The 23973-nt window shown below is 46.0% G+C and overlaps 1 protein-coding gene and 1 non-coding gene across 2 annotated transcripts in view; one reads left to right on the forward strand and one right to left on the reverse strand.

The window, feature by feature from the left end:
- The window catches only part of ACOXL (acyl-CoA oxidase like), a 230536-nt gene that overhangs the window by 115191 nt on the left and 91372 nt on the right, over window positions 1-23973 (reverse strand).
- On the forward strand, window positions 12828-12965 carry LOC114816519. The gene has a single exon (XR_003764304.1). It is a non-coding gene; the product is annotated as a small nucleolar RNA SNORA7 (small nucleolar RNA).

The raw sequence follows: 23973 nt of genomic DNA on the forward strand, positions 1-23973 counted from the left end.
AAAACATTGAGACTGAAACAGGGAAGCCTCTCTCATTGTTTATTTTCATTAATGTCTATCTCCCACTCTAGGCTGAAAACTCAGTGTGGGCAGGGACCGTGGCCACCAACTCTGTTGTATTGCACTCTCCCAAGAGCTTAGTACAGTGCTCTGCACACAGTAAATGCTCAATAAATACCACTGGATGATGATTTAAGCTTCTCTCTGTATCTCTGTTTCTCTCTCTTTCTTTGTCTCTCTAAATCTCTGCTCCTCTCGCTAAGTCTTGTCTATGTCTCTGTCTTTCTCGCTTTGTCTTTGGATCTCTGTCCTTCTATCTCTGTCCCTCTCACTATGTCTTTATCTCTCCCACATCTCTGTCTATCTGACTCTCTTCATCTCTGTATCCCTGTCTATCTCTCTCCCATTCGCTATGTTTTTGTCTCTCCTATATCTCTGTATCTTTGTCTGTTTCTCTGTTCCGCTCACTATGGCTTTGTTTCTGCCAAAATATCTCTGCCTGTCTCCCGCTCTTGATTATTACCCCTTTCTTGGTCTCTGGATCTCTGTCTGTCTGTCTTTGTGTCTGTTTCCCTCCCCCCGGACCTGCCTTTTTCTCCCCTCATCCCGGCCCCTGAGGAAGATCCATCCACTCACACCTACCCGCACGAAAACAATGAAGACAGCTCTCTTCTAAAATGGCACTGCCTTGCACCCTACTTAACACAAGGGCCTACAGTCGCTATTCATTTTTATAAAGAATTGATTAGCAACGGGCAGCTTTTTAAAAGTGGGCCTCTTTGGAAGCAGTGTGGCCTAGTGGAAAGAGCAGAGGTCTTGGATCAGGAGTGCTGGGTTCTAATCTCAGCTCTGTCACTTGCCTGCAGTATGCCCTTGGGCAAATCACCATGCTTCTCTGGCCTCATCTGTAAAATGGGGATTCGATAACTGTTTTCCTTCCTCAGACTGTGAGCCCCATGTGGGACCAGGACTGTGTCCAGTTTGGTTATCTTCTTTCTAACCCATTGTTTTGTCCAGTGCTCGGCACACAGTAGGTGCTTAACAAATACCGCAATTATTATGATAATGCAATATTTGAATGTACAACTGCATGTGTGATCCATCCACGGGGAAGAGTCTGACCTGGTTGAATTCAGATAAGTCCCTGGATGTTTCGTGCTCGATCATTCAGTGATATTTACTGAGGGCTTACTGTGTTCAGAACACCGTTCTAAGCACTGGAGAGAGTATAATACAACAGAGTTGGCAGACACATTCCCTGCCTAAGGATTTTACAGTCTAAAAGGGGACACAGAAAAATTATGGATCTGTAAATAAGTGCTGTACATAAGTGGGGTGAATATCAAGTGCTTAAATCAATCAATCATCTTTACTGGGAGCTTAATGTACTGCATTGGGAGAGTACAACATAACAATAGAATAGACACATACCCTGCCCACAATGAGCTTACAGTCTGGAGGAGTTTAAAAGGTACAGATCTACGTGCAGAGGCAAAAGAAAAGGGAGAAGAGTAGGAGTTTCCTCCCCACATCCAACAGATAATTCTTTTCCCACTCTTCAAAGCCTTCTTGAAGGCACATCTCCTCTTCCTTCCTTTACTAAACCCCTCCCTTTCTCATTTACCACTCCCTTCTACTTCACCCTGACTCTCTTTATTCATCCCCCGCTTCCAGCCCCACAGCACCCTTGTCCATATCCGTCATTTATTCATATTAATGCCTGTCTCCCCCTCTAGATTGTAAACTCAATGCAGGCAGGGAATAGGTCTGTTAATTGTGATATTGTACTCTGCCAAGCACTTAGTACAGTGGTATGTGGATGGGAAGCTCTCAATAAATACAAGTGACTGACTGATTAAGGGAGCTGAGGAATTAGTCGAGGAAGGCCCCATGGAGGAGATTGGCTTTGAATACGGCCATGAAGGTGGGGAGAGTGGTGCTCTGTCAAATACGAAGAGGGAGGGAGTTCCAGGCCAGGTGAGCTAGACGAGATCAAGACGCAGCGAGGAAGATGGCGACGGGTGATGGGGGGACCTCCATTCATTCATTCATTCATTCAATCATATTTATTGAGCGCTTACTGCGTGCAAAGAACTGTACTGAATGCTTATGCCTCGACAAGTAGAGATCAAGGAAACGGATATCCTAACCATCCCACCTCTTGTCTCAATCAATCAATTGTTTTTATTGAGTGCCTTCAGGGTGCAGAGAACTGTTCTAAGCGCTTAGAAGAGTACTTCACAACAATCTAACAGACACATTCCCTAACCTTAATGAGATTCCAGTTAACCACTTGGCACTGTGGATGCCAAATGACTCATCCAGGGATCTATCTGGTACAAACTAACCCAATAGCCTCTAGGCTGGGACAGGGAAACAGAGAAGCAGCATGGCCTAGGGAATAGACACCGGTTGATTGATTGGATGCTTCTGGGATGAGCAAGTTGGAAGAAAGGAGCCAACTTTCAAGTTCCTTCTACCCTGGGTATCTCCTTTTCCTTTGCTCCTTGAGGCATTCTGCCCCCAGCCTTACCCAATTACTTCATTTTTCACAAGAATCTTGGAGGTCACCTTTAAACTAAGCCGCCGAGGCGGGGGGAAAGAAAACATGGGGGATATAATTAATCAAATTGGGTCTCTCAGGGTTTGCAGAGGAAAAAGAAAAAGAAGTAATGTGATTAATAAAGGAAATGCTGACAAAGTGTTAAGCAGGAAAGTGGGCAAAAAAGAAATAAAAAATATCTGAGTTGTCACTCCGGGACATTAATAGTAAGCGCACGGCCAGAAGCGTGAGAACATTACAGGTTTCCAAGCAGAAATGCAATTAGTGTGTAACTGGCACTAGAGAAGGCTAAGGGGATACAGTGCTCAAAGGTGTGGCCAATAGAAAATGCCCAGGATGGAAGAAAGATGGCAGAGAGGAAACATGTTGGTCTTTTTTTGGGGGGGGTTAAATTTATTTTTAATGGTATTTGTTAAACCCTTGCTATGTGCCAGGCCCTGAACTAAGTGCTGGAGCAGATACAAGTTAATCAGGTTGGACACAGTCCCTGTCCCACCATACACTTAATCCCCATTTTCCAGATGAGGTAACTGAGGCCCGGAGACATGAAGTGACTTGGTCACACAGCAGAAGAATGGTGGAGCTGGGATTAGAACCATGACCTTCTGACTCCCAGGCCTGTGCTCTATCCACTAGGTCATGCTACTTCTCTGGGTACCAGTCCCACAAAGGCTAATAATAATAATAATAATAATGATAATGGCATTTTAAATGCTTACTATGTGCCAAGCACCGTACTAAGCTAAGCAATGGGGAGGATACAACCAAATCAGGATGGATAAAGTCCCTGACCCACATGGTGTTCTCAGCCTCAATTTCCATTTTAAAGGTGCGGTAACTGAGGCCCAGAGAATTGAAGTGACTTGCTCAAGGTTACACGGGAGACAAGACTCCCAACTGGACTCCCAACCTCCGCTCGGGGGTCTGCTGCCGCATCTGGAGCGTGTGCTTACCCCATGAGGAGGAAACCCCATTCAGCTCAAAGCTTCGGCATAAAAATAGAGAGGAGAGCCCGGGCACCCTCTAGCTTGGACGCTCCAGGCCCTCACCTTGAGGGTCTTTAGAAGCAGTGGGGTCTAGTGGAAAGAGCCCGGGTTTGGGAGTCCGAGGACCTGAGTTCTAATTGAGGCTCTGCCACTGATCTGCTTGTGTGATCTTTTTACGAGATATTCTTCCCCTTGACTCTATTTATTGCCATCGTTCTCGTCTGTCCGTCTCCCCCGATTAGACTGTAAGCCCATCAAACGGCAGGGACTGTCTCTAGCAGTTGCGGACTTGTTCATTCCAAGCGCTTAGTACAGTGCTCTGCACATAGTAAGCGCTCAATAAATACTATTGAATGAATGAATGAATCTTTCTTGGGCAAGTCACTTCGCTTCTCTGGGCCACCTTCTCCTCCTCCATAAGATGAGGATTAAATCCTACTCCCTCCAACTTCGACTTCTGGGACAGGGACTGTTTTCCACCTCTCTATCTGATAAGCGGCAGAGCCGAAATTCGAATCCGTGTTCTTTTGACTCCCCGGGTCCGTGCTTTATCCACTACTCCATGTTGCTTCTCTATATCATGGTAGAAATCGCAAAGACGAATTGTGAAAAATGACACAAAAAGGGGATAACGCAGGGTCCCGGGGGATGTTTAATTTAGCAATATGGAGTGTATGGAAATATGGACTGGAGTGAGGAGAGACAGGAGGCAGGGAGGACAGCAAGAAGGCTGATGCGGTAATCCAGTCGGGAATAAATACGATGGATTAATTGACTCAACTCTTGATAGGATGAGCGATTGTATTAACGTGGTAACGGTTTGGATTCCAGTGAACCTGTCTTATGGTCCAAAAGATGGCCATATTGGGAGGGTCAAAGTCCCCCCAGCTCCAGGAGAAAGCCCCCAGCTGCCTCCTGACAGTCATACTTACACCTGAGCTTAGTGGATACAGCTCGGGCCTGGTAGTCAGAAGGACCTGGGTTCTAATCCTGGCTCCGCCACATGTCTGCTGTGTGAGCTTCAGTTAATTCATCTGTAAAATGGGGCTTAAGAATGCGAGCCCCATGTAGGACAGGGACTGTGTCCATCCTAATCAACTTTTATCTATTCCAGAGTTTAAAACAGTTCTTGGCACATAGTAAGTGCTTAACAAGTACCATAATTATTATTATTAGCTGAGGACCACCCAAAGGCCGGGGTTCATGAAAGCATCTACAGCTGACTCTGAGCCACCTCAGGAACTGGCAACTCCTCTATGGAACCCAGCTCTGTTATGTGACCTTGGGCAAGTCACTTCACTTCTGTGGGCCTGCTTTTAATCCCCCTTTTACAAATGAGGTAACTGAGGCCCAGAGAAGTGAAGTGACTTGACCAAGGTCATACAGCAGACAAGTGGCAGAGCTGGGAAAGGAACCCAGGGTATTCTGACTCCCAGGCCCAGGCTCTATCCTTGGAATTCTTTAGCATTTTTATTACTAGCCTACCCTTTCTGTTTCAGTGGGCCATGTACCTTCCCAAGTGCTTAGTACAGTGCTTTGCATATAGTAAGCGCTCAATATATATGACTGATTGATTGCTTCTCACCACTAGATTGTAAGCTCCTTGAAGGCTGGGATCGTGTCCCTCAACTCTATATATTTGCACTCTCCCAAGCGCTTAGTTCAGGGTTCTGCCCTCAGTAAGCGCTCAATAAATATGATGGATTAATTGACTCAACTCTTGAAACTCATCCTCCCCAACCTCAAAGCGCTTATGTACATATCTGTAATTTATTTATGTATATTCATGTCTGCCTCCCACTCCAGACTGTAAGCTCCTTGTGGGCAGGGAACACGTATACCACTCTGCACATAGTATATCCTCATTAAAAACCACCGATTAATTCTTCCATTAGGGAGTCAATCAAGAGATCAAGATCAATCTCGTGTATTGGGGAGGATCAGAAATGTCATTTTCTAGGGCTCTCAGGGAGGTGATTTGTCAGAGAAGGCAGCCTTCCCAATATATTGATATTGAATGATTTTTTAATGGTATTTGTTAAGCACTGAGCACTTATGCACTTACCAGGTACTGAACTAAGCGCTGGGGTAGATACAAACTAATCGCGATGTGCACAGTCCGTGTCCCACACAGGGCTCACAGTACTAATCCCCATTTTACAGATGAGGCAACTGAGGCCCAGAGAAGTGAAATGACACAAGTTCACACAGCATCCAAGTGGAGGAGTTGGGATTAGAACCCAGGACCTCTGACTCCCAGACCCAGGCTCTTTCCGCTAGGCCACGGAGCTTCTCTCAACTATGAATTTTTGTCAACGCTGCACACTCAGATGACACGAGGAGTGATTCAAAACAGTAGTAGCCGGCTTCCAAAATGTTAAACCTCAGAACACAACATCGAGATAAAAACAAGACTCTCTTTTTCTCCTCACTCACAAACCCTCAGGATTCCCTCCCCTGGCCCCTCCTCCCAGTTTAAGTCATGACAAATGGTATTTACTAATCAAATGATCTCAGCCGCCTGAAGTTCAACCCCGAAGCTGACATATCACATCTTCCTTTAGACAACGTTTGAAAACCGGAAAAGCCTAAGGTGATGTGATCCTTTGAAGAGATAAAGGACCAGAGAGAGAGATTGTGAAAAACGTCGTAACTGTTAACCTCAGGGGTGGGAAGAAAGGTGGGAGAATTCATATCAATAATAAGTAATATCAAATCAGCCTGCTTTGCCTCCTCGCTGCATCTCACCTTGGATTGATCAGTCAATGCTTTCACTGGCTCGCATCCTCACTTTCTGGATAAAACGAGTGAGCTTTCTGGGACTTAAACCGTCAAAGCTCACTGAATTTGGAGTCCTGAATGAGGCCTCTAGTTTTGAGAGGAGAAAAGAAATCCTGGGATTTAAACTAAAGCCGCCTCTGCGTTTCTCATAACAGACAAGTCAAAACGAAAGGTCTTATTCACACTTTCTGAATGTCACTGCGGGGGGGGGGAAAGGCGGGGATGGTCTTCTCCTGTCTATCAGTGGGTTGGCTAATACAGTAGGAGGGGGTGAGGATTTGCAGAATGTCTGGAACCAAGATAAACAAAGAGGCTTCAAGGAGGAGGCAGAAGGGGCAAGAGTAGGGCTCCTGGAAAGCAGTATGGCCTAAAAAAAAAAATAAAATAAATAAATGATGCTATTTGTTAAGCGCTCAGTATGTGCCAAGCACCGTTCTAAGCGCTGGGTTAGATACAAGGTAATCAAGTTGTCCCATTCAGGTTGTCCCACGTGGGGCTCACAGTCTTAATCCCCATTTTACAAATTAGGTAACTGAGGCTCAAAGAAGTTAAGTGACTTGCCCAAAGTCACACGGCTGACAAGTGGTGGAGTCAGGATTAGAACCCACGACCTCTGACTCCCAAGCCCAGGTTCTTTCCACTAAGCCACGCTGCTTCTCTAGTGGCTAAAGCACGGGCCTGGGAATCAGAGGATACCTTGGACAAGTCACTTCACTTCTCTGGGCCTCAGTCACCTCATCTGGAAAACGGGGATCCAGATTGTGGATTTGCTCGTGTCTACCCCAGTGCTTAGTACAGTGCCTGGCACTTAGTAAATGCTTGAGAAACACCCTGAAAAAAGACTCTCCCTTCCTTGACTTTCACAGCAGACTTAGTGCCAGACCCTCAAACACATCCCTCTAGACTGTAAGCTCATTGTGGGCAGGGAATGTGTCTTTTTTCTTGTCGTACTGTCCTCTCCCAAGTGCGCTCTGCACACAGTAAGTGTTAAATAAATACGATTGAATGAATGAATGAATCTCTCTTCTTTCAACTCTGGGATCTGTTGTCAAGCTCTGCTTCTCCTCTGGCAAAAACCAAACTCTCTTGGCTCTTTCTCTCAAAATTCCATATTTCCACACCAGTTAATCAGAGCTCAGTCTCTGCCCGTTGTGTGACTCAGAGCCCAGTCAATCAATGGTATCGATAGGCTGCTTACGGTAGACACAATTCCTGTCCTAGAGGAGCTTACAATCTATGAGACACAAGATTACAAACTCAAATCCCACTGCTGTTTCGGCCTCTCTAGAACAGAACGGTCCAAGTGCCTCAATCCATCCATCGCCCCCCGCAGAGTTTAAACCCCTTGTGGGGAACAAACATGTCACTTCTCTATTTTGTACTTCCCAAAAGCTTAGAACCGTGCACTACACCAAGTGGATACTTAATTAATACCAATGTAGCTACTATGAAAAGAGGGATCCTGTCTTTCAGTTAGGGTAATAATAATTGTGCTATTTGTTAAGCACTTACTAGGTGCCAGGCACTGTACTAAATGCTGGGGTGGATACAAGCCAATCGGGTTGGACACGGTCCCTGTGCCTCGTGAGGCTCATGGTCTCAATCCCTGTTTTTTAGATGAGATGACTGAGGCACAGAGAAGTGAAGTGATTTCCTCAAGGTCACACAGCGGACAAGTGGCAGAGCCTGGAAAAGAACTCATGACCTCTGACTTCCAGCCCTGTGAGTCATGCTAAACAATGGCTCAGTGGTAGATGTAATATAATCAATCAATGGTATTTATTGAGCACGTACCTATTTATTATTCGATTTATTTTATTAATGATGTGCATATATCTATAATTCTATTTATTTTTGATGCTATTGATGCCTATCTACTTGTTTTGGTTTCATTGTCTGTCTCCCCCCTTCTAGACTGTGAGCCCTTTGTTGGGTAGGGATTGTCTCTATCTGTGGCCAAATTGTACTTTCCAAGCGCTTAGTACAGTGCTCTGCACCCAGTAAGCGCTCAATAAATACGATTGAATGAATGAACGAACATACTGCAGGCAGGGCACCATACTAGGTGCTTAGGAAAATAATCAAAAGTCAGTCTTTTACTTCTATTCCATTCCCAAGTGCTCAAGCCAATGTTCAGTAGGTGCTGAGGAATTACTGTTGATAATGATGATCCACTGACTCACACAGCGTGGCCTAGTGGAAAAAAACATGGGCGGGGCCTCAGGAGACCCGGGTTCTAATTCTGACACTGCCACTTCCCTGCTGTGTGCGAGCGACTTTAGGCAAGTCACTTCACTCCTCTGGGTCTCACTTTCCTCATCTGTAAAATGGGGCTTAAATGCCTACTCTCCTCTACTACTTAGACTGTCAGTCTATTCACTCATTCATTCAGTCGTATTTACTGAGTGCGTATCCCATGTGGGATAAGGACTGTGTCTGATCCGATCGAATCGTATCCACCCTAGCGTTTAGCACAGTTCTTGGCATTCCAAGTATTCATTCAATCCTATTTATTGAACGCTACGGTGTGCAGAGCACCATACTGAGCATTTTATATAGTAGAACAATGTAGTAGACACATTCCCTTCCCACAATGAGCTTACAGTCTAGTGTGGGTGACAGACATTAATAGAAATAAATTACTATAAATAAGTACCACTAATATTATTATTGTTATTATTATTTTTATTCTTCCCAGATCCCCCTGAAGACAGAAAGCTAACACAAGAGCTCCCCGGGGTCGTTGAAAACAAGGTAGATTCTCTAAAATTATTTCAATCTGCCTCTAGACTTGTCTCGTCCAGATTCACTTTAGACTTGGGGGGAGGCAGAGGAGGCTGAAGTTGAGGGGGTGGAGGGTGAGGGGAGAGGACAGGGATGGGGGAGGGAGGCGAATTTTGGAAAGGTCTGACAATGTCAGCTGCACTGGGTCACCTGGCAAGAAAGACAACCTTTCAGCAGGGAAGTCCCAGAGGACTGGGTTAAAATAAACACATTCCCTGCTGAGTCGCAGCAAAGTAGGTCAGAAGGATGCTGAAATCCAACCTGCAACCTTCCCCGTCAGGGCATCGTGGAGTCCTACAGACTCCTCCACAAAGCCCACGGGGTCCCTGTCTCTGTGGGGACCAGAGGCTTCTGAAAGGTTGTCTGCCTGCCTGGTGTTTGCCTAATAGACCCATATTTCCCTCCCTCCCTCCCCTGGGGCTACCGGCTTTGTGGTTACTCTCTCTAGTTTCGGCCTGAAATCGGTGGCTTCGGGGAACCGCTGAATGGATCGAAGGCTTCGTTGGGCCGATTCTGTTCGTTGATTTCAGAGCCGGGATACAGATAGCACCGTCACGACCGGCTTTCTTTGGTTGAAGAGGCCAAGTCCTGTTTTTCTCCTCATGCTGCACTACAGACTCTGTCGCCCAAAGGATTGACGTGTTTCGACAGTCGTTCCTTCTGTTCTGAGGAACTGCAACATGCAAAACCTGGAGATGTTCATTCATTCGTTCAACCGTGTTTACTGAGCGCTTACTGTGTGCAGAGCACTGTATTAAATGCTCGGCAAGTACAGTTCAGCAACTGAGATTTGCCGGGCGCTGATGGGTGATGCAGGCCAGGATCCTGATTGTTACATACAATCGCTGCAGGGAATTCAGTTCCCTCCCCGCCTCTTTGTCTCCCTGCCCCTTACTGAGTACAATCAGGAAAGGAATGATAATAATAATAATGACAGTACTTGTTAAGCGCTTACTATATGCCAAACAATGTTCTAAGTGGTGGGGTAGTTACAAGGCAATCAGGTTGTCCCACATGGGGCTCACCGTCTTAATCCCCATGTTACAGAAGAGGTAACTGAGGCACAGAGAAGTTAAGTGACTTGCCCAAAGTTACACACTGACAAGTGGCGGAGTCAGGATTAGAACCCACCACCTCTGACTCCCAAGCCCACGCTCATTCCACTAAGCCACACTGCTTCTCTACCTTTTCCGTCCAGTGCTTAGTACAATGCTCTGCACATAGTAAGCCCTCAGTGAATATGATTGATTGGTTTTACCCGATAGTGGCACAGAATCCTGGCTAAGTAGAAGAGGTTGCTTGAATCCACCTAAAATTCCTGCCCCCTACCTTTGCCCCATTCTGTGCCATTTTTAGATGAAGCAGAGATACTCCCCTCCCCGGTGGTAGCATGACTTAGCGGAAAGAACACGGGCCTGAGATTCAGAAAGACCTGTGTTCTAATCTCGGCTCCCCCCACCTGTCTGCTGTGTGACCTTGGGCAAGTCACTTCACTTCTCTGGGCCTCAGTTCTCCCAACTGTCAAATGGGGATAGATTGTGAGCCCCACGTGGGACGGGGACTGTGTCCAACCTGATTAGCTGTATCTACCCCAGTGCTTAGTAAAGTGCCTGGCACATAGTAAGGTTTAACAAATACCATAATTTAAAAAAAATCCCAAAACTAGGAGGCTGTCATAGCCTAGAACCTCAGCTCCATTACCAGGTGAGAGTTCGGGATTTAAAATTTTCAAATTTTCACCAAAACAGATTAACGTTTTTATGGTATTTGCTAAGTGTTTATTATGTGTCAGGCACTGTACTAAGTGCTGAGGTTCATACAAGCTAATGAAGTTGGACAGAGTACACATTTTAAAATATTTAAAGACCCCGATAGAGAGAAGAGGCCAAAGATGTGTAGAGATGTTCAGAAGGATCTGTCCTACTCCAAGATGCTTTCTGTAGAAAAGAAGGCTGCTCTTGGAGTGGGGGATGAGGAAGGTCGGGGTCCCTGCGCTCCCAGGAACGTGTTCTATCTAACCCTGGCTCCTCCACTTGTCTGCTGTGTGACCGTGGGCAAGGCACTTCACTCCTCTGGGCCTCAGTTCCCTCATCTGGAAAATGGGGATTAAGACTGAGCCCCACGGGGGACAACCCGAATACCTTGTATCTGCTGAGAAGCAGCATGGCGTAGTGGATAGAGCACGGGCCTGGGGGTCAAGAGGTCATGGGTTCTAATTCCGACTTGGCCACTTGTCTGCTGTGTGACCTTGGGCAAGTCACTTCACTTCTCTGGGCCTCAGTTACCTCATCTGTACCATGGGGATTGAGACTGTGAGCCCCACATGGGAAATGGACTGTGTCCAACCTGATTTGCTTGTATCAACCCCAGCGCTTCATACAGTGCCTGGCACATAGTTGAGCGCTTAACAGATACCATCATCATCATCATTTTTATTATTATTACCTTAATTCGGACAGCATTTTCATGACAGTAAAGTCGAAAAACCATTACCACAGCCAGCAGAGCAAATTCTACTTCTGCAGTTCTCCAGGAAGCTCATAAACATATTACAATTCCTCATTTAAAGTTCTCGTGTTCTTCGAGTTACTAGAATAGTCGGTCTATCGGCTGCATTTATTGAGAGGTTCCTGCATGTAGAACACTTTTCTAACCTCTTGAGAAAGTAGAACAGTGCTTGACACATGGTAAGTGCTTAACAAGACTGTGAGCCCATTGTTGGGTAGGATTGTCTCTACCTGTTGCCGAATTGTACTTTCCAAGCGCTTAGTCCAGTGCTCTGTACACAGTAAGCGCTCAGTAAATAGGGCTGAATGAATGAAGAAGTACCATAATTATTATTATTTTGAGCAGTGTGGCCTAGGGGATAGAGGTTGGGCCTTGAAGTTAGAAGGACCTGGGTTCTAGTCCTGGTTCTGCCACTTTCTGCTGCGTGTGACGGGGCAAGTAACCTAACTTCTCTTCACCTCAGTTCCCTCATTTGTAAAATGGGGATGAAGACTGTGAGCTCCATCTGGAACCTGAACTGCGCCCAACCTGATTAGATTGGATCTACCCTGGCACTTAGTACAGTGCCTGGCACATAGTGAGCACTAAACAAATACCTAAAAAAAAAAAATTCAGCAAAGTGGGTGAACACATTCCCTGCCCACAGTGAGCTTATATTCTATGGAGAATAAAACTGATATTTACTCTCAAAGAATATTGCAGGTTATGGACTTTCATATAATTTTTCTAGAGGTTCTGGAACTGATCTCAATTCATAACATGTAAGCCTTTGGGAAAACGTACCCCATGATGTAGCTGCTCTGAATTCAGAGGTAATATTTCAGCTGTATCATAGGGAGTGTCTTTATCTGAGTGTTCTTCCCCTCTAAAGGAGGTACCTGATAAGCACTTAATGTTTGCCAGGTACTGTTCTAAGCGCTGGGGTAGACAGAAGGTCATCAAGTTGAACACAGTCCCTGTCCCACATGGGGCTCACAGTCTTCATCCCCCTTATACAACTGAGGTAACTGAGGCCCAGAGAAGTGAAGTGACTTGCCTGATGTCACAGAGCAGACAAGTGGCGCAGCCAGGATTAGAACCCAGGTCCTTCTAACTTCCAAGCCCATGCTCTTTTCACAAGGCCACGCAGTTTCTCCAACAGAATTAGCAGACACATTCCCTGCCCATAATGAGCTTACAGTTTAGAGGGGAGACAGATGTTAATTCCCCGCTCAGTATGGCACCTGGAGAGTTTCCAGTCCTCTACCAGTCTCAGCTACAGGAGGGAGAGTCAAGCAGAGGCCCGGCCATTCCATTCCTAGCATGGCCAGTGGCTAGCGAGTGGAAGGCCATCTGCTACAAGTCAAAGCTCACCCATGTTGGGCAGCAGCGGCGTGGGAGAGAGTCGAAGGCGGATTAGAACCCAGGTCCTCTGACTCCTTGGTCTGGGATCTCCCAGGTCTGGAACTCCCGGGATTTTGGCTACCATCTCTTTAAGCAGATGAGTCCCAAATCTACCTCTTTAGCTCCAGCTCCTCATCTTCCCCCTTGCGATCTTGTATATTCTCTTTGCTCCAGGATACCTACCCGTAAATGTGTCCCTTGGCCCTTAAACAGTGGGGTCTATTGGAAAAAGCCTAGGCCTGAGAGTCAGAGGATCTGGTTTCTAATCCTGACTCCACTGTGTGACCCTGGGCAAGACACTTCACTTCTCTGCACCTGGTTCCCTCATCTGCAAAATGGGGAGCCAATACTGTTTCCCTTCTACTTATTAGTGATAATTGTGGTGTTTATTAAGCACTTACGATGGCCAGGCACTTTCCTGAACACTTGGGTAGATACAAAATAATCATGTTGGGCAAAGCCCCTGTCCCACATAGGGCTCCCGGTCTCAATCTTCATTTTACAGATGAGGTGACTGAGGCACAGTGAAGTGAAGTGACTTGCCAAGGTCAGACAGCAGACAAGTGGCAGAGCCAGAATTAGAACCTAGTTCCTTCTGACTCCCAGACGAATTCTTTATCCATTAGGGCCACACTGCTTCTCTAATTAGACCATGAGCCCCATGTAGGACCTGCTTATATCATTCCTACCCCAGCACCTAGTGCATTCCTTGATGTATGAGAAACATATAACCATTATCATTATTACTATCATTATTATTAAGTTCAATAGATCTACAACTGAAATATTCATCTTCTCTCTTCAATCCATTCCTTGACCTCATTTGACGCTTGACAGTTGACGCTGCCATTTTTTTCCCTGCCCCTGAATTCTACAACCTTGGTATTGTCCTTGATTCCTCAATCACTTTCAATTCTCACAGTCGGTCTGTCACAAAATCCTGCCGCTTTTTCCTCAACACTTGCCAAATCTACCCTTTCCTCTCCATCCAATCGGCCACCACCTCGGCCCTCTCGCTCCTCATATCCTAGATAGGCCTCCATGCCAACCTCCTCACCGGTCTCCTTGACTCCAGCCTCTCCAGTCCCCTCTCCTGCCCAACTTTCTGAAAGGTCACTCTACTCACACTTCCCTGTGCCTCAAAAACCTCCAGTGGTTATCCATTCCTCCCCAGTTTGAGCAGAAATTTCCAATGACAGGTTTGAAAATGCTCCACGAGCTCTCATCCTCTTTCTCACCCAATTTCTCATTCAGCTCCACCCCAACTCACACTCTTCACGGCTCCCAAACTCACCTGCTCACTGTGTTGCCTTCTGACTTTCCTTCTGTCAACCCCTTGCTCAAGAAAGTCTTTCTGCCTCGAACGCCTTTCACCTCAGATCTGCCAAACCACAGCTTTCCCCGACGTCATAATCCTCCTGAAATCTCACCTCCCTCAGGAGATTTTCTCCAATTTATTTTTCTTCTCCTACCGTTATATCTTCCTACTATCATTTTAGCACTTTTGCACCACCTCGACCCTTGTTCATTCACAACCCAAAGCACTTTGGGGCATTTCTAATTATGATCTCTACCTGTTAAATGAGGATTAAGACTGTGAGCTCCGTGTGGGACAGGGACTATGTCCAACCTGATTAGCTTGTAACCAGTGCCTAGAACAGTGCTTGACACCTAGTAAGCGCTTAACAAATACCATCTTGATGAAGCCGAGCAATTCTCGGCAGGATGTAGAGCCATGCCAATGATTCAGGTTGAGAGGGGGTGCTGTCCTGGTTTGGGGATAATTTTAATCTGTATTTCTCCCTCCCAGTTCCCCAATCCTGGGCACTGCCAACCTCTCACTCCAGTGTCTAGCTCCTGTCTTCTGGGGTCTCTCTGGGGGCCTCCCACCCTCACAGCGCTTCTGTCCATTCCGGCTCCGCCACTTATCTGCTGTGTGACCTTGTGGAAGTCACTTCACCTTTCTGAGACTCAGTTACCTCATCTGTAAAATGGGGATTAAAAATGTGAGAGCCCCGTGTGGGACAACCTGATTACCCTTTATCTACCCCAGTGCTTAGTAAGCGCTTAACAAATGCCATAATTCTTATTAATTATTATCTGTAATTTATTTACTTCTAAATAAATAGAGCGGGAGACTGACATTAATATAAATAAATGACAGATACGTACGTGGTGCTGTGGGGCTGAGTGGAACAGTGAATCAAGAAACCAGATCAGGGCAGCAGAGAGGGTGAGGGAGAAGAGGAAGTAAGGGCTTAGTCAGGGAAAGCCTCTTGAAGGAGATGGGCCTTCAGTAAGGCTTTGAAAGAGGGGACTTAGCCAAAGTCACATGAGGATGAGGAATGAAACCGGAAGGTAGCTTGCTTGGTTGTCAGGGAAGGGAGGGGCTAAGATACAGCCATCCCGAGGACCATCCACTTCATCCACCCTTAATCCACATCAAGTTTTTTGTGGCACTGGTGAAGCACTTTTTCTATATGCCAGGCACCATCCTAAGCTCTGGGGTAATAATAATAATAGTGTTGGTATTTGTCACTATGTGCAGAGGACTGTTCTAAGCGCTGGGGTAGATACAAGACATCAGGTTGTGCCACGTGAGGCTCACAGTCTTCATCCTCATTTTACAGATGAGGTCACTGAAGCCCAGAGAAGTGAAGTGAGTTGCCCATAGTCACACAGCTGACAAGTGGCAGAGCCAGGATTTGAACCCATGATCTCTGACTCCCAAGCCCGGGCTCTTTCCGCTGAGCCACGCTGCTTCACGAGATCATCAAGTTGGACTCAGTCCATGCCCACATGGGGCTCACAGTCTAAGTCGGAAGCAGGAGGATTTAATCCCCATTTTACAGATGAGACAACTGAAGTACAGAGAAGTTACATGACTCGCCCAGGGCCACAGTGTGAGAAGCAGCGTGCCCTAGTGAAAAGAACGCGGGCCTGGGACTCAGAGGACTTGTGTTCTAATCTTGGCTCTGGCTCTGCCTGTTGTCTGCTGGGTGACCTGGGGCACTTCTCTGTGCCTCAATTATCTCATCTGTAAAATGGGGATTAAGACCATCAGTCCTACGTGGGACAGGGACTGTGTCCAACCTGGTTACCCCGTACTTATTGCAGCGCTAGTACAGTGCCTGGCAAATAATAAGCTCATAGCAAATACCATAAAAAAGTGGTGGAACCTTGATTAGAACCCAGGTCCTCTGACTCTCAGGCCCGTGATCGATTCGGTCAGTCTCCTGCCTCCGGGGAAGGGTGACCCCATGACCACTGTTCACTCAGTCAGTGAGGTTTCACTTTCCTTCTCCGTCCTGCAAAAAAAGAGTCAAGACCCTTCGAACTTCAGAAATCAAACGCTGCTCGGAGCTCCATAAAGCTGCGCTCGCGATCGACCGAACGGCGGAAGCCAAGTTCCCCCGTGAGAAGGGCGATAGCCAAAGCCAAGAGGCTTTATTCTTTTCTTCTTCTGGAGGTAAATAACCAGAGCTGTTACCCGGTGAGAACCAGCAGGAATGAAAGAAAGCAGATATTGGAGCAGGTGTGTGCTGTCATCTGAAGTTTCTCAGTTTCACTGCCACCTCCATTCTCGTTTTCAACCTGAGAGCTTTTATAGCGGTAACAGAAGCCTCTCAAATACCCTAAGGGAAAGGAAGTTGCTGAAACATCAGAGCTCTTTATGGAGCCAGCGGAGGTGTCATTTTTGCCTGCCATCTGTCATCGCAAAATTGACATCATCGTCATCGGCCATGTAAATAAATGTAGAGTAAATCAGCGCTTATACAAAATAACCAACCGATGCAAAACGTAGAGCGAGAAACCTGTTAAAAATAGTGTAAGCCAACGGTCAGCTCAGGGAATAATAGATAGTGACAGGAGTTAGTAGCAGCAGCTTAGTAGTAACAGCACCTGGGTTCCGGACCTGGGTTCTAATCCTGGATCCACCACGTGTGCTGGGTGACCTGGGCAAGCCACTTCTCTTCTTGGGACCTCAGTTCCCTCCACTGTAAAATGGGGATTAAGACGTGGGACATGGACTGCGTCCACCCGGATGATCTTGTATCTACCCCAGTGCTTAGTACAGTGCCTGGCATTTAGTAAACCTTTATCAACTATCATTTTTTTAAAAAAATAGCATATAGAGAGCACCTGCTAGGTGCACTGCATAGTACTAAGTCTCTGGGGAGTTCAAAGCAAGCAAATGGACACTTTGCGAGCCCAAGACTCTTACACTCTTATAGGGAAGCCAGACATAAAAAATATTTCTAGACTATCTAAATAAAGACTGCTCTCCTACTTGTCTCCAGTCCCTCTCCAATCCTGCCCCATCTTCAACTCTTCCCTCTTTCCCTGCAGTATCTCAAGAGATCTCCTGCCTTCTCCCAAAATCCACCATCAACACCTGCGCCTTCCACCCCCCATCACTTTGCAGTTTATCAAAACACTTCCCCCCTTCTATTTTCCCTCCATGATGGCCATCTTCAGCTGAATTAAAGCACTTTTATAAGTTTTGAGGATGCATACACAGACAAGTTCACCTTGCTTCAAACACCTCTTTGTCCACAAAGACAGAAGTATTTTGACTGACCTATAGGGAGTGACTAGAGCTCATTTTAATTTAACATTAGCTAATGGCCGATCTTAGCACCAGATCCCACATGGCAGAACGGGAAAGATTACAATGTTAAAATGCAGAATTTACATCAGTTGTAATGATGGCATTTATCAAGCTCCCACTGAACGCAATTACTGTGCTAAGTGCTTGGGAAAGTAGACTAGCATGAGGCATTTTTCCTGTCCACAGGGAGCTTATGCTCAAACAGGGCAAACAGATGTAATGAACACACACATTTGTGTGTGGATATTTTGTCTGTCTTCTCCTTGAGAGGGCATGTATGTATGTGCATATGCACATAAGAAATGTGTGTAGTGTAAGTATATATGCATGTATGAATGTATATGTGTATATAAACAAAAAATGCGTTTAAATACAAGTTCTGAGGAAGGTCTGAATGCATATGTTTAAGATGTGGCTTTTTTATATGTACACAAAACGATCTCCCTATGTGCAGAGCACTGTACTAAGCATTTGGGAGAGTACAGGAGAGCAACCCGTTGTGGGCAGGGATTGTCTGATTGTCTCTCTTTGTTGCTGAACTGTACTTTCCAAGCGCTTAGTACAGCGCTCTGCACACAGTAAGTGCTCAATAAATTTGACTGACTGAATTAGCAGAACCATTCCCTGCCCATAACAAGCTTATAGGCTAGAGGGGAAGACTAAGTCTGTAAAATAACATCTATTTCAAAATATCTTCTTATTAGTAAATTAGTAACATTGCTAATTGATCATATAACTAGCTTGTTTGTGCTTTTATCACTTTTTTAACATAATTATATTCTTTTGGTCAATTGTCTTTAGATCTTAAGTAGGAATAATACATTATTTCCTTTGGGAAACTATACTTGATTTAGGGTTTTATGGGTTTTTTTTTGCTTACTCTATTTGCATAAAACTAATTATGAGGGCTAATAAGAGTATAGAAGCAATGAGTTCAGGCCGAAGTCTTGCATTGGTAAACTCTAAAGGATTTAATTTTAATAAATAAGGAATCCAAGTTCAGATCTTAGATTATCATCCATTAAATTTTGTGTTATCGAGAATATGCAAATGTAGTGAGATAACTAGGGCTTGATTGGTGAATTTTAAATGTTCCTGACCACATGTTCTATGTGGAGGGCCAGGAGGATGGAAAACAAGAAATACACTTCTGGACATTTTTCAGTACCATCTCCTGTGCTGATACACCCACTATCAATCTTAAAATGTCTTCCCGTGCCGACTCAAACCTCATGAACTGTCAGTGGTTTTCTGGGTTGTTGTTTTTTTTTTCTTTTTTTTTTTGGTCTACGACTATGAGTGGTTTGTAATTTCAATACCTTAAAAATTATGTGAAGCACTCAAGCAAAACTCTCTAAACACCAAAGCTGGAAAAGTGCTGCTGGCAGAAATCCAGACCCCAGCTCGACCTCATCCTTCTCAAACTTGCTACAATTCTGCCCTCTCTTTCGTTCAGCAACAATACTTCTGCGTCCTTATTGACTCACATGCCCACTGCCCACACCAGCTGTTTCAAATTTGAATTCCATCCTCTAACCCCCTGTCTTCCCTCCCCACTATGTCTCACCCCTAATGACCTGGCCACATACTTCATATTTCAAATTGGAACCACCTGGTACGGTCTCCCCAAAATCTCCCAGTCCCTTCCCACTTGGGCCCCTTCTTCAACTCTTCCCTCTTTCTCTGGAGTATCTCAAGAGGAGATCTCCCGCCCCTTTCAAAATCCGCCCCCCTCCACCTGCACCTCCGACCCCATTCCTTCACACCTTGTCACAATGCTTGCCCCCTCCCGTCACCCTCCCTGACGTCCATCTTCAACTGTTCACTCTCCAGTGGCTTCTTCCCCACTGCTTTCAAACATGCTCATGTCTTCCCTTTCATAAAAATCTCTCCCTTGACCCTCACGGCTCCCTCCAGTTATCACCCCATCTCCCTCCTGCCATTTCTCTCCAAATTCTTTGAGCGAGTTGTCTACACCTGCTGCTTCCACTTCCTCTCCTCCGATTCTCTCCCTAAACCCCTCCAATCTGGCTTCTTCCCCTGTCACTCCAAAGAAGCTGTCCTCTCTAAGTTCATGAATGATCTTCTTCTTGCCAAATCCAAAGAAAAAGCCTCTACTCCATCCTAATCCTCCTCGACCTCTCAGCTGCCTCTGACACTGTCGACCATCCCTTTTCTCCTGGAAACGTTATCCAACCTCGGCTTCACTGCCACTGTCTTTTCTTGGTCCTCCTCCTCTCTTTCTGACCACTCTTTCTCAGTTTCTTTCACAGGCTCTTCCTCTTTTTCCCACCCTCAAGGCTCAGTTCTGGGTCCCCTTCTATTCTCCATCTTCTCCCACTCCCTTGGAGAACTCATTCATTCCCACGGCTTTGACTACCAACCCTACCCCGATGATTCCTAAATGGACCTCTCCAGGCCTGATCTCTCTCCTTCCCTGCAGCCTCGCAATTCCTACTGCCTTCAGCATTTCTACTTGGATGTCCCGCTGACACCTCAAACTAACCACACGGGCTTGGGAGAGAGGAAGGCCGGGGAGGACAGGGTTTGGGTGGAGAGATGAGGAGTTTTTTTTCCTGTTTTAATGATATTTTTTAAGTGCTTACTATGTGCCAGACACTGTAATAATAATGCTGGTATTTGTTAAGCGCTTACTATATGCCAAGCATTGTTCTAAGTGCTGGGGTAGACACAGAGGAATCAGGTTGTCCCACGTGGGGCTCACAGTCTTAATCCCCATTTTACAGATGAGGTAACTGAGGCACCGAGAAGTTAGGTGACTTGCCCACAGTCACACAGCTGACAGGTGGCCGAGCCGGGATTCGAACCCATGACCTCTGACTCCAAAGCCCGTGCTCTTTCCACTGAGCCACGCCGCTTCTCTGAGCCACGCTGCTTCTCACTGTACTAAGTACTAGAGTAGATACAAGCTAATAATAATAATAATGGTATTTGTTAAGCACTTACTGTGTGCCAGGCACTGTTCTAAGCACTAGGGTAGTTACAAGGTAATAAGGTTGTCCCATGTGGGGCTCACAGTCTTAATCTCCATTTTCCAGACGAGGTAACTGAGGCACAGAGAAATAAAATGACTTGCCCAAGGCCACCCCGCAGACAGTGTTGGAACCAGGATGAGAATTCATGATCTTCTGACTTCCAGGCCCATGTTCTATCCGCTACGCCATATTGCTGTATTTAGTTGGACGTGTCAGCAGGACATCTAGGTAGCGATGTCCTCAAGGCAGGAGGAATTGCAAAGACAGCAGAGGAGCGAGGACAGGGCTGGAGAGGCAGATTTGGGAATCATTCACATAAAGATGGTAGTTGAAGCCACGGAAGTGAATGAGCTCTCCAAGGGATTGGGTGTTGATGGAGAATAAAAGGGGACCCAGAACTGAATCTTGAGGGACCCCCACAGTTAGGGGTGGGAGGCAGAGGAGGAGACCAAGAAAGAGACAGAGAATGAGCCCCCAGAGGGATAAGAGGAGAACCAGGGGAGGACGGTGTCGGTGAAGCCGAGGTTGGATAGTGTTTCCAAGAGAAGGGGGTGGTCCACAGGGTCGAAGGCAGCTGAGAGGTCGAGGAGGATTAGGATAAGCAGAGGCCACTAATAAATGCTATTACTATTATTACAGGCTGGCGTGGCCCAGTGGATAGAGCTTGGGCCTGGGAGTTAGGAGGACCTGGGTTCTCTGCCACTTGTCTGCTCTGTAACCGTGGGCAAGTCACTTGACTACTCTGGGCCTCAGTTACCTCATCTGTAAAATGGGGATTAAGACTGTGAGTCCTGTGTCAGTCAAGATCTGTGTCCAACCCAATTAGCTTGTATCTACCTCAGCCCTTATTACAGTGCCTGGCATATAGTGAGCACTTAAAACCACAATCAATATTATTATTATGCTGCTGCTGGGATCATTTTTCTGAAAAGCCATTCAGTTCATGTCTCCTCACCCTTCACGAACCTCCAGCTGTCGCTCATCCACCTCCGCATCAAACAGAAACTCCCTACCATCAGCTTGAAAGCACTCAATCAGCTCACCCCCCTCCTACCTCACCTCACTGGTTTCCCTATTACAACCAAAGCCGCACACTCGGCTCCTCTATCGCCAACCTGCTCGCTGGGTCTCGATCTTGTCTATCTCCCCTCCGGCCCCTTGCCTCCAATTCTCCCTCTGGCCTGAAACTCCCTTCTCCTTCATAAAGGACAGATCACCTCTCTCTGCACCTGCAAAGTGCTATGAACATGACATCTCATCAAAAAGATCTTCCCCAACTAATCTCCCATTCCCCCTACTCCCTCTACCTACTGTGTCCCCTATACTCTTGGATCTGTAGTCTTTAAACATCTGATACTCACCCCACCCTTAGACCTTCAGCACTTATATACAGATCTTCCATTTGCTTGCATCTACTCCAGCGCTCAGTAGTGTCTGGCACAGTGTAAGTACTTAACAAATACGATCATTATTATTCTCCAGTTAAGCCTTCTTTTCCCTCCCTTTCTCTTCTGCATCATCTAAACACTTGGAGAGCAGTGTTTTGCACATTGTAAGCGCTTAATAAATACCATCATCATCATTATCATTATTATTATCTGTGACCTCTGAGCATTTGAGAGTCACCCAACCCTCATCTCCTCTGCATTTATGTACATTTCTTTAAATTATATAATTGTATATTGTAAATGATTCATTTATATTCTTGTCTTTCTCCCCCTCTAGGTTGTTACCTCCTTGTGGGCAGGGAACATGTCAGCAAACTCTGTTGTACTTTCCTAAGTGCTTAGTACAGTGCTCCGCAAAGAGAGTAAGCGCTCAGTAAATACCATTGGTTGATTGATCGGTCAAGAAGCAGAAACTTCTCTTCAGATGGGTGAAGGTCAAGCAGGGGAAATTATGCCTCTGAAGCTGTACAACTCCTAGGTTAAATTCAGATCAGCCTGGGACTTTTGGAAGTTTTGGGAGAACTCTGAGGTTTGGTGCAGTCCTCAGAGGAGAGATGCAGAAAAGCAGTAAGGACTAATGGATAGAGTACGGGCCTGTGAGCTGGAAGATCGTGGGTTCTCATCCTGGCTCCTCCACTTCTCTGCTATGTGACCTCAGGCAAGTCGCTTCACTTCTCTGGGCCTAAGTTACCTCATCTGAAAAATGGGGATTCACCCTGTGCGCCCCACGTGGGACAGGGACCGTGTCCAACACGATTTGCTTGTATCCACCCCAGAGCTTAGCAAGGTACCTGGCATGTAGTAAGCCTTAAAAAATACCACAATTATTCTTCTTATGATTATTATTATTAGAAGTGGGCTTGTTTCTGAGATTAGGGAGCCAGCAGGGAGAAGGTTGGGAAGAGGCGGGGTCTGGCACCCCTAAGAACCAAGCACGGACCTGAATTCCAATCCCAGCTCTGCCACTTGCTTGCTGGGGTGACCATGGACACTGCTCTGTGCCCCAGTGACCTCATCCGCAAAATGGGGATTAGGACTGTGAGCCCCACATGGGACGTGGACTGCGTCCCACCTGACTGCTCAGGACAGGACCTGGCACAGAGAAAGCGCTTAACAGATAGTATTTTAAAAAGTCACTTAACTGCTCTGTGCCTCGGATTTTCATCATCTGTAGAATGGAGATTCAATACCGGTTCTCCCTCCTAATTAGACTGTGATCTCCAGGTGGGTTAGGGACTGTTTTTGATCTGATTATCTTGTATCTACATCAGCGCTCACTACTGTGCTTGGTATAGTGTAAGCGCTTAAATACCGCAGTTAAGTCTCTTGGGTTTAGTGATGCAATTGTAGCCCAACATGTCATGGATTTTCTCCTCTCATCTCTACCCAAACTTTTAACAGGAAGGATGTTAGACAGTGACAAAGAAAATCACCAGCTTAGCTCAAAGAGCAATACGGGCTCCCTCTACAGTGAAATATATCAATGGTATTTATTGAGCGCTTAATCTAGTGAATTCCACACCTACAGGAGAGGAAAGCCGAAATTGGGATTACTTCAGATATTTAATAAAGAAGCTGCTGCCTCTTTTTTTTAATGGTATGTGTTAAATGCTTTCTGTGTGCCAGGCACTGTACTAAGCGCTGGGGTAGTTACGAATTAATCAAGTTGGACATAGTTACCATCCTACATCGGACTCAAAGTCTTAATCCCCATTTTACAGATGTGGTAACTGAGGAACAGAAGAGTGAAATGACTTGCCTAGTCACAATATAACAGAGTTGGTAGATACGTTCCTTGCCCACAACGAGGTTACAGTCTAACAGGGGAGACAGACATAAATAGAAATAGCAGACAAATGGCAGAGCCGGGATTAGAACCCAGGTCCTTCTGACTCCCAGGCCGGTGGTCTAT

The sequence above is a fragment of the Ornithorhynchus anatinus genome, chromosome 1 (genome assembly GCF_004115215.2).
Source record: "Ornithorhynchus anatinus isolate Pmale09 chromosome 1, mOrnAna1.pri.v4, whole genome shotgun sequence".
Taxonomy (NCBI): Eukaryota; Metazoa; Chordata; class Mammalia; order Monotremata; family Ornithorhynchidae; genus Ornithorhynchus; species Ornithorhynchus anatinus.